This window comes from Thermobia domestica, chromosome 11 (genome assembly GCF_964235325.1).
Source record: "Thermobia domestica chromosome 11, izTheDome1.hap1.1, whole genome shotgun sequence".
Classification (NCBI taxonomy): domain Eukaryota; kingdom Metazoa; phylum Arthropoda; class Insecta; order Zygentoma; family Lepismatidae; genus Thermobia; species Thermobia domestica.
The window spans coordinates 239,703,764-239,713,816 of NC_137464.1; the positions used below are offsets into that span (position 1 = coordinate 239,703,764).

Here is a 10,053-nt window from a genome sequence, read left to right on the forward strand (position 1 = left end):
TTTGTACAAAATATTGTAAGTTCGATTCTAGGTCCCACCAAATGTGCTTTGTGGTGGACAGATATCATGTGCTAAGGTTTTCTTAGGGCTCTACACTTTCTTCCCAATTTTCTGTAGCTTGAGCGAATAATCGTGAGACATTCAAGATCTCAGGAAAGAAAAATGTTTATAACATTGTGTTGTACCGCTCGGCGGTGTCCTTACGTTCATTCTGAAAACTAAAAAAAAGGAAACTATGACAGGCATGACTCACTGGCCCCCATACAGTAACTTAAGCTACGTTGCCAATATGCAAGAATCTTGTAGCTGTTATTAAAAAAAATCTTGCAACCCTTTAATATTTCTCCATATAAACATAGTTTTAAAGAAATATGCAACAATTTTTCATCTTCCAAGGATTCAAACCATGTGCAACTTTCTGGGTGGTCTTGCTTGCTACTTGCTATCGCTCTCCCATTGACATAAAGAAAAACAGTTTCGCCGCTTTCGAAACGACGGATTGTTTTGGACGGGGAAGCGCGCCAAAAATACATGTTTTTAATGAGGAGATCCACTATTTATCCAATAGTACATGGATGGAGGTAGGCTATCCTTCTTGCCTTGAGAAAGTTGTGACTGTGTAAGCAGTAAATAGAAAGATGGGGTTGCAAGATTTTTTAAATGACACCTACAAGATTTTTGCAGTATGACAACCTAGCTTTAGGCACTGTGCAATGGTGTTGCGGATTTTGTCTAGCCCAGAATCGACAGTTTTGTTTATTGACATAACCTCGGAGGTAGAAGTGAGCTTCGTCGGACGTGGTAAGGTGTTGCACAAAGTCATCATCTATGCTGATTAGTATTATCAGCACCTTGGTCGAACAATTTATGCACCACTTATTGCTTGTATACGGTAGATACAGTTGTAAGTCCGTTTTAAGTGTTCGCTAACAGTGACAGTGAAATATGCACTTTACGACACAATTCCCGAGTTGATTTCTTTGGACTTTGGTCCATGTCATTGAACACAGGTTGAACGTTTATTACACTACACGACGATCGAGGTCTCCCAGGCCACTGTTCTTTGTTCATATTTGCTGTCTTACGAAAGTTGTGAACAGCAGGCAGTATGACCTTTGGAGATGGTGCTACCCGTTTCTTAAAATGTTGTTTGAAACCCAGTTATGCTGTGATGATGGAGCTTCCAACACTGAAGAACGTCTCCATGACGTATGAAATTTTAACGGAGCGGCTGTCCACATCCAGGAATGTCGTTTCAGCTTTTGCTTGGGAGGGGGGGGGGGAGGAAAGACCCCTTGATATAAGTAAAATTTCGCATTTTTCACTGATTTCCTACTATTTTATTGACAAAAACTATACAAATCTCAAACTCAGGGGGGGGAATTGCCCCTCCCTGCCCCCCTAAATAACGCCTCTGTCCACATCACGATGATTCTGTAGAACAATGAAAGAAACATGTATCAGTAACTCCCATGCTTATATTTCCTGTTAACTTATACACGCATGACTGTTATTTCTCGTAGTATTCAAAATATAAATATGGCCCACATTGTACACACTGCAATATTAGTGCGAACACAGCAATATAATTTCTTGCTTGTAAACCTCATCTAAGAAAACGTTTAAAACTTTTTTCTGACATATATATATATTGACTACACGAAATAAAAAAAAATGTTCCTTGTTTCTCATGACTATTCGAAAAACAAGTCTAGAGAGGGGAAAATGTTATTCGTTGCAGAGATGAAAATTTTCTTCTCTAGGGAAGATAGATTTTTGTCAACGGGAAATCCCTGGCATCCTCGTCAATTCACAAGTACTGGTTGAGACTGGTTCTTGTTTTGACCACACTGAAAAATTCCTTGCTTTGTTTCCTTTTTTCTGTTCACGTTAAACTTATGACTAGAAATAAAACAGATTTGCTTACCTTTCCGCCCCCTTACTGAAAATATGACCCCCTCAGGCGCTGAGCCTCCTCAAAATTAATATCAATAACCACTTAAATTTTTTAAATATCCATAGTGCTCTTGGGATATAACTAATTATTTATTCAACAATGAGTGAATATAACAAAGATTAATACTGTTGTGTCGAAATTATTATTATATGTAGTGTGGAACATTCAAAAACACTGCAAAGTTCTGCTTATGCATGTATAGGTAGAGCAATTAAAGTCCGGAATCGTTTTCTTCTACTACCAACTTTTATTACAAAATCCTCTTTTCTATAAATTGTATTTTTCTAAAATCACTATGATGTAAAATCCTCTAATACTTGGGTAAAATATGGTATCCGAAGGCCCGAGCAACCTAGGAAAGGGCCTCCATAAAGCTCTGAGCAATCTAGGTGTAGTGGGTTTAGGATCCCCAATTGCTCCACGCAAGCAGAGGGAGGGTTGAAAGTCACAAAGCTCCATGCAAGCTAGATGACTGAGGTTAGATGTCCCCACGGAGCTCCGAGCAAGCTAAGTGGATAGGAAAGAAGGCCTAGAGCTCCGAGGAAGCTAAAGGTTGTGGGTTAGGTTTCTCTCAAAGCTCCAGGCAAGCTGATAGAGTGGAGGTGACTAGCCGAAGACTAGTGGTGGGCACAAAAACCGGTTTTTCGGTTTTCTTCAAAACCGGTTATCGGTTTTCTCCAAAACCGGTTATCGGTTTTCTTCAAAACCGATTCCGGTTTTTCTCAAAATTTGTTCTATTTCTGACCAGAATAGTGTTTCCGGAAACCGAATCCATTTCCACAGAAATAGTCTTATGTGTTTCCGAAAAGTTTTCACCGAACCGGTTTTGGAGAAAACCGAAACCGGTTTCGGTTAAAAACCGAACCAGTTTTGGAGAAAACCGAAATGTCGGTTTTTCGGATTTCGGTTTATATAAACCGGTTTTCTGTTTTTATAAAAACCGGTTTTGCCCATCCCTACCGAAGACTGAATTATTGCTGTGATCCTTCTGGTTTTATAAATGCTCCAATGTGGCGGTGGCGCTGGTACATAAGCACGTGTAGTTCTGTGTTAACAGAGCCATGTGCGGGATTGGCGTTTAACGAGAAAATGTATCCAAAATTGAATATATACTATTCGATAAGTGACAACGAGTCAACTAAAATGCGAATTCTCTTGGGTGATTTTTGAGAAAATCCAGAAAAAAAATGTTTATGGCTTTAAAAAGTGTCATTTGTTGCTTCGAATCTCATGAAGTTGATGGTTTCTATTCTCCTGAAGTAGGTAATTGAAGTAATAGATTTATTTATAGTTATTTTCCCTAACAATGGCCCACGCAGTCCAAACATTGACACATAATACCTTAATAGTAAGACGCGCACAGTGTTTGTAAACTTTTATAAAATACTATTAACTTAGAGCGTAAAAAAAATTAAAAGATTAAATATACGTTGATTGGTGGATCTCATTCAGCCGAACAAAAGAATATGAGTGCACGAGGAAAAATGTCATTTACAGGGTTATTATAAATTATTGAAGCGATTTCACAAATTCACTGTAGCTCTAGTAATTGAGATATTGTTACAAAACTCAGCAGTAACGTAGAAAAACTCTAAAAAGTTTGTTTGTTGCAGGTGTACTTCAGATTTCTCTCATGAGAGCGCAGCAGTGAGCAGTGAGGCAAGATCGCGACAAGCGCCGAGAAAGCATTTCATATCATGGTCTCCACGCTCTCCTGACCTAAGCCCATGCGAGTTTTTGGGGTGAGGTTATGTGAAAGATTCAGTGTTCACACCTCCTCTATCAGCAAACCTGCCAGAACTGCGAACTTGCATGAACAATGCTTTTAAACTCATTGATAGTGACATGCTGCGCCGATTGTGGGAAGAACTTGATTTTCGGCTTGATGTCTGTCGAATCACTAAGGGGGCACATATCGAACATTTGTAATTCTTAACAAAAACTTTTTGAGTTTTTTTGTGTGTATGAAAAAAATTATCGCAACATATATAGAATACAATTATTATAGAGCGGTGAAATCGCTCCAGTCATTTATAATAACCCTGTATTGGCTGGATAAATCAGGTATATACGGACTCCGTGAGAATTGTGCGTAATTCCCTGTTTATACGTTGCAAGTGTACCACACCATTTTGGAAAGGGAGCGGACATCCTGCTGATGCCGTATTCATATACACATACTCTTCTTCCATAGTCCTGTTGGTACAAAGGGCGTATGGAACACCCTCATTCCGTCGTTTTCCTCATTTTCTCCAACATCTGTTCTGTAACCCATGGTTTCTTAGCTGTTTTTTGTTCGCGATAACCCACTACTTCTGCAGTCTGCTGTATCAGAGTTTAATATGGTCCCATTGACTGTTACTACCTGCACCTATCTTTCCTCGTTTGAGAATTTTTCTTCGAATTGCTCAACGAAAAGATTTCTTACTTTCTCGTTTTTCAACTTTTCAGTACTCAACCACTTCGACCAGCACATAGTTATAATAAGAGATAATGTCGGTCCCGGGGAGGGTCGTATCATTCTTCAAGCTATTCCGATACCTATCCTGAATCATAACAGAGTCAACCATCCTATCTGATATCTGCGGCCCCTATTGAGGATATCCAGGTATATCTTCTTTTCTTGTAGTGATTGAACCAAGTGAATTCTGTCTACAGAAATTGACATGTCCCTCTCCCCCTTCATTTCTTTCGCCTAAACCAAATTTGCTTACGACACTTATTTTTCTATTTTTTTCTACAACTGAATTGAAATCTCCCATTAGAATTACGCATTCACCTCTCTTCTCCCTGTCTATAATTTCTTATATTTTCTCTTAATTTTCTTCTACTTCTTCAGTTGTATGCAAAGTCATCGGTGCTTATGTCTGTATCACCAATGGAGCATTCGTATTTCCTTTATGTCTTAATAGCATAACTCTATCAACAAATCCTACTTTCAGTACCTTCTCTTTTAAGTGCATACCAAGTCATAATCTTACACCATTGTGACCGCTCTTTTCATTACTTGAGCTAAATATTCTATCTACATCCCTCGCTCTTCAACATCTTCCCATATAACTTTACAAACTCCTACCAAATCTAGATAGCTTTGCTTCATTTCTTCTTTAAGATTTTCTGATTTCTCTCCCTTGTAACATAATACGTACGTTCAATGTACCTATCCTAAGGCTTTCGTTCTTGCTTGTCTTTCTTTCCCTGCCTTCCGGAGATACGAATTGAAAGATATTTTACTTCCGGAATTATGATGTGCAATAGACCACTATATATATATATATATATATATAGGGAAATATAATGGTGGTATATATCCCAAACATTAAAATCACTCCCACTGTATCCCAAACATTAAAATCACTCTTATCACGCCTGGGAGACTATTCCATGCAAGAAACAAATTCCATGTTTCTTCATTTGGGCACAGGAAATTTCCAAATTATGTTCTTAATTTTTTTTTCAAGTTCCACATTTTCTTAACACTTCATGTTTCTTCTGCCATTTTGTGTTTGGTATGGTTTGAAAGCATTGAATGCATAGTATACAATAAAAGATTAAAAAAAATCCATCAGTTTTTGTTCTGTATTTATAATACCTTGAAATTGACACTTCATTACTTCGCTGCAAAGGAAACTCTGTGAGGAAAATCTTGCTCACACAAATTCAAAGTTTTTCTTTTGTTTAAAATGTTTTTATATTTTATATCTATTTCTATTAAGAGTGAGCGCAATCCTCTTATTTTCCAACAGAACATAGTTATTGTAGTTTCTTTTATTTACACTCCATTTCTAGGCAGAGACAACACATCTTTCCTCCATTTTATTGTTTGTTTAAACAAGTCACGTAACGACCCGTACCTTTAGTTCGGTCTTACTTGTTAGCTCTAGACTTCATTTGTCTCGATTCATTCTTTTTTTTTTTTTTTTGGCCTTTTCTAATTGCGCGCAAGATTGTTCGGCGTGTGAGGGAATCGATCCGTGGACACAAGACATTAAGACTACCTTACTATCGAAAACTCTACGAGAGACGATGACCAGAGCAGAGAAACTGATTTATTTGTTCAGAGAGATAAGCACATTACTCTGGCTTCGTTGGTCTTCAAATTTACTCTTAATTTCGCCAATAAGTTATTATTAAAGTCTGTTCCATGCAACCTGACAGGAAACTCCCCTATCTCCAACCACTTACCAGTGCAGAAGGGAAAACTAGTAGTTGACCTTCACAGGGAGGGAAGCTTTTCTAATAAACAGAATTGTGGAAACTCTAAATTCGTAAGTCAATTCGCTCGCACCTGATGTTGAGAAAGCACTCCTGTTCCTTTTGGCTATCAATCCGGAGTAACAATTACTGTTTTTACTTTTTGTCTTGTAGAAAATTACTGCATATTATTTGTATACTAAAGTTCACCCTACTGTAAAACATTTTATTGTCTTAACAAATATCAAAAGCATTAAAATCAATAAGAGCTCAATCTGCCCAATTTTGTATGAATGTGGAAGTTCCCTAAAACGAATATAAGAACGGAAACTGTGGGGTTTCGAAAATAAAATGTTGATAAAAACATTTGGAGCAAAAAAGGCATACATTCAGGTAAATTAAAACGGTATACAAGCTTCTATTACGCAATAACTACAGCTCATTGACAATTATAGAAATAGTAAAGTTAATACGTATATTTTTCTAAGATAAGCATAACAAGCTACTTGTATGGGAAATACGCACCGAATTCTATTCAAAAAGCCTATGAGGAGCTGGGTGAAAGAGAAGGCTTCCGGACAATGTAAAGCAGGATCTTTGAAGAATGGTTGATAACAAACATGATACATTGACTTGTCTCAGGTTAAAATCTAATGGAAGTGTTTGTTTCTGCTACGATGAGCCTTTGAGCTCTATAAGCTAAAGATTTCGTTATTTTTGTATAATTGAACGAAATCGTATTTATCGTTGTCCTCTCTTTATTATACAATAATCCACTCTTGTTACAACATTTAACTACCCTGCACGTCTGGGGCCGCGGTGACTCAATGGTAACGCTTTCACCTATGATGCATGGGGTCCCTGGTTCCATCCCAGCTCGCGCCAAATGAACTTTGTAGTAGACAAACGCCATGTGCCTGGGTTTCTTCGGAGATGTTCCGTTTCCTCCCACTTTCTTCATTCCACAATTTCTTTCATTTCTCATCATCACCGTCTTCTTTAGCGTAGCGGCATAACCATGGAACGTAAAACTCAGAGATTTCATTTTATATTCTGCACGCCATAACTGTGTCTCTCTACAACTTAATTTCTGCAAATAATCAGGCCTATTCCTATTAATGGAGACCGATAATATTTTTAAGACAATAAAAAGTAATTTTCCCCTCTTCTGCTTGAGAGGCTCAGCATATATATCAGGTTTAGCATTTCAGGTTCTATTCTTATTATCTAAATGCTCTGATAATTTACTCACATATATTGTACTTGGTTTTTAATTTTACACCGTGTACGTGGATTTTCTCGGAGTTCTCCCGTTTCCTCCCACTTTCTTCATTGCACCATTTCATTCATTTCTCACCATCACCGTCTCCTTTGGCCTAGCCACCATAACCGCGGGACGAAAAACTTATAAAGATTTCATTTTCGGTTTTCGATTCCATACTATCATGAATTTATTGTATCAATAAAAAGTACAAATTCAATTACCAACCCTGCCATTCCGACATTATGTCACAAGCCCGACTGCCAAAAAGAAGGAAAATAAACAATAGAACTGTTCAATACGTGTTACTCACTTATGCAGGCAAATGTAATTGTTTTAAAATAAGTAGTGTTATTATTGTCATTTATTATTTAGACATTATTTAGATACACTCTATACCTTTGTGTGCGGGGGCTGATGGTGAAAGACGGAACACCAACATTCACCTGTACTTGAGCGAAAACTTCTTTTTCCTATCAGCTTACGTGAAACAGATTAATGCTTTAACGCTACATGCAAAATTCATAAAGCATTGAAAGAGTGGCACAAATGATCAAACTTAAAACTCTAGTCAAAAGAATGATTTTATTCAAGGTGTCACTTCACCTTCCTATCTAGAAGAAGACCGGGATTCGATTCCCGGCGGGAGCTAGTGTGGTTCGGATTCCACATTAATCAGTAGATCCCATTTCATATAGCCTTGCTGTTGAAAGGGATGTTAAACTCAAAATCAACTCATCTAGAAGAAGGGTGAAACAAAATTCATTACTGCTACCAGCTAACAAATATTTATACACCATTTCTTGTTGTAAAAATAGTAGTTCTATATGTCAACCCATAAACGTAATAGTATTATTACGTTCATGTGTATACGTAACAAGCATCTGACATAAAGTATATCTCTTCCGTTCCTCTCAATAGCTTCGACTATGTGGCTCTTTGTTTCCTTCTTTTGTAATAATAATAATAATAATAATAATAATAATAATAATAATAATAATAATAATAATAATAATAATAATAATAATAATAATAATAATAATACTGTTTTCGTCACAAACTTGCGACTTTAAGATCTACAGTGTAGTACATTGTTTATGACAACACACTAGACATTGTTTATAAAAAGACCGAAAAACTTTATTCACTAACTTAACGTCCACGGTTTGAACTGCAAGAAACGATAATATTTCTTCGTGATAATATGAACATCACGGTGAAATTTTTTTTTTTTACACAATTTTCTTTTTTCATACGACTGGATAATTTAAAAATCTATTGTAAAGAAAATAAAACATGCCTTCAGCGGAAATCGATCTGAGGACCCCATGAACTTGAGCCCACATTGTCACAGATTATGACATTTTTATATATAAAAAAGTTAACTGACTCACCGAACGTGTCTCAGTAACTTAATTGAACTACTTATTACTAATTTTACTTGCTTTACTCGGTTATCGTGCTTTTTCCAATTACCTAGAACGACAGGGACACGAACACAGAAACTACGAGGACAGTTAAAATCACAAAGGCTCTCCCATCGGGAATCGAACCCGGGACGCCGTACACCAAAAGCGGACGTGCTAGCCACTAGACCAACGGAGATGGCTGCCATCAAGCCCTGCTTACAAGGAAAGCGATACATTGTGTGATTTGTCGAAACAATCAAAGCAATTTACATCGTATTGTATTTTTTCCTTGTTTCATTTTTATTAGTTCACTCTTCGTGTTTTTCGTACATTGCATGAAAAAAAGAAATACATTTTTCGCTACGATGTCAAGGTATACTCTTTTAACTGATTAGCAAATACAAAGCTATGGCGAAATTCTATGGGGTAATGTGTAGTATTTGATTTTCATAGTAGCAAGGGACAAGATACTATCCCGCAGAAAACATGCATATAATTGTTTGCATATAGTACTGTACTGTATGTTCAATAAAATAAATAATGTAATAAGAAGAAAAATAAACAACTATAATAAATAGTGTACAGAATTATCTTTGTACCCATCCGTGTTAATCGAGTTTTTGCTTATCCGAGATATCCGGTGCACATTAGTTCGAATAAGCGGGATTCTACTGTAAATATATTTTTCCATCCGCCTTTGCTAGGTGGAGCCTGTTCAACTGGATGATGCATGACCAACAACTTAATGGAGTACTATTTCTGGGGTTTTTGACCCTCTGTCCGCAATTTCTTCATTTAAGTGTTCTCCCAATTTTTATGTAGAGATTTGAAAAATTAAAAAAAAGAAAACCTTGGTATCTAGAACGCTTCTCTCTGGTGCGAAGGTTCCTTGGTTCGATCCGTGGTCACACAAATTTGTGATGGACAACATGGTGTCCTTGGGTTTTTCCATTTTCGTGCATTCTCATTTCATAAATTCTTTTATAGTAATTTATTTTTATTAATCTTCCATCTTTAGCCACAAATTATTGTATAATTGGGATATAAGATTACAAATTTCAATTCATTACAAGAAAAAGTCTGTCCTCCTTCCCCCTTGAGACCAATTCGATCTTAACGCAAACCACCCTAATCGTTTTTCTACAGAGAGGCATAAAGAACTCCGAAACATATTTTAGGATACCTTATAATGGGTTCACTCGAGAGACGATTCTATCAAATAGAAAATTTAT

At 36.8% G+C, this 10,053-nt stretch overlaps 1 protein-coding gene across 2 annotated transcripts in view; it reads right to left on the reverse strand.

Moving 5' to 3' along the window:
- Positions 1–10,053, reverse strand: part of LOC145663791 (uncharacterized) — a 38,765-nt gene that overhangs the window by 27,203 nt on the left and 1,509 nt on the right. The window contains exon 1 of one of the 2 annotated variants that reach the window (XM_081729881.1): positions 1,928–2,037. The exons of the other annotated variant lie outside the window; for it this stretch is intronic. The gene's annotated coding sequence lies outside the window, so the exon portion shown is untranslated. Of the gene's footprint in view, positions 1–1,927; positions 2,038–10,053 lie in introns of those variants that run through there. 2 annotated transcript variants of the gene reach the window in all.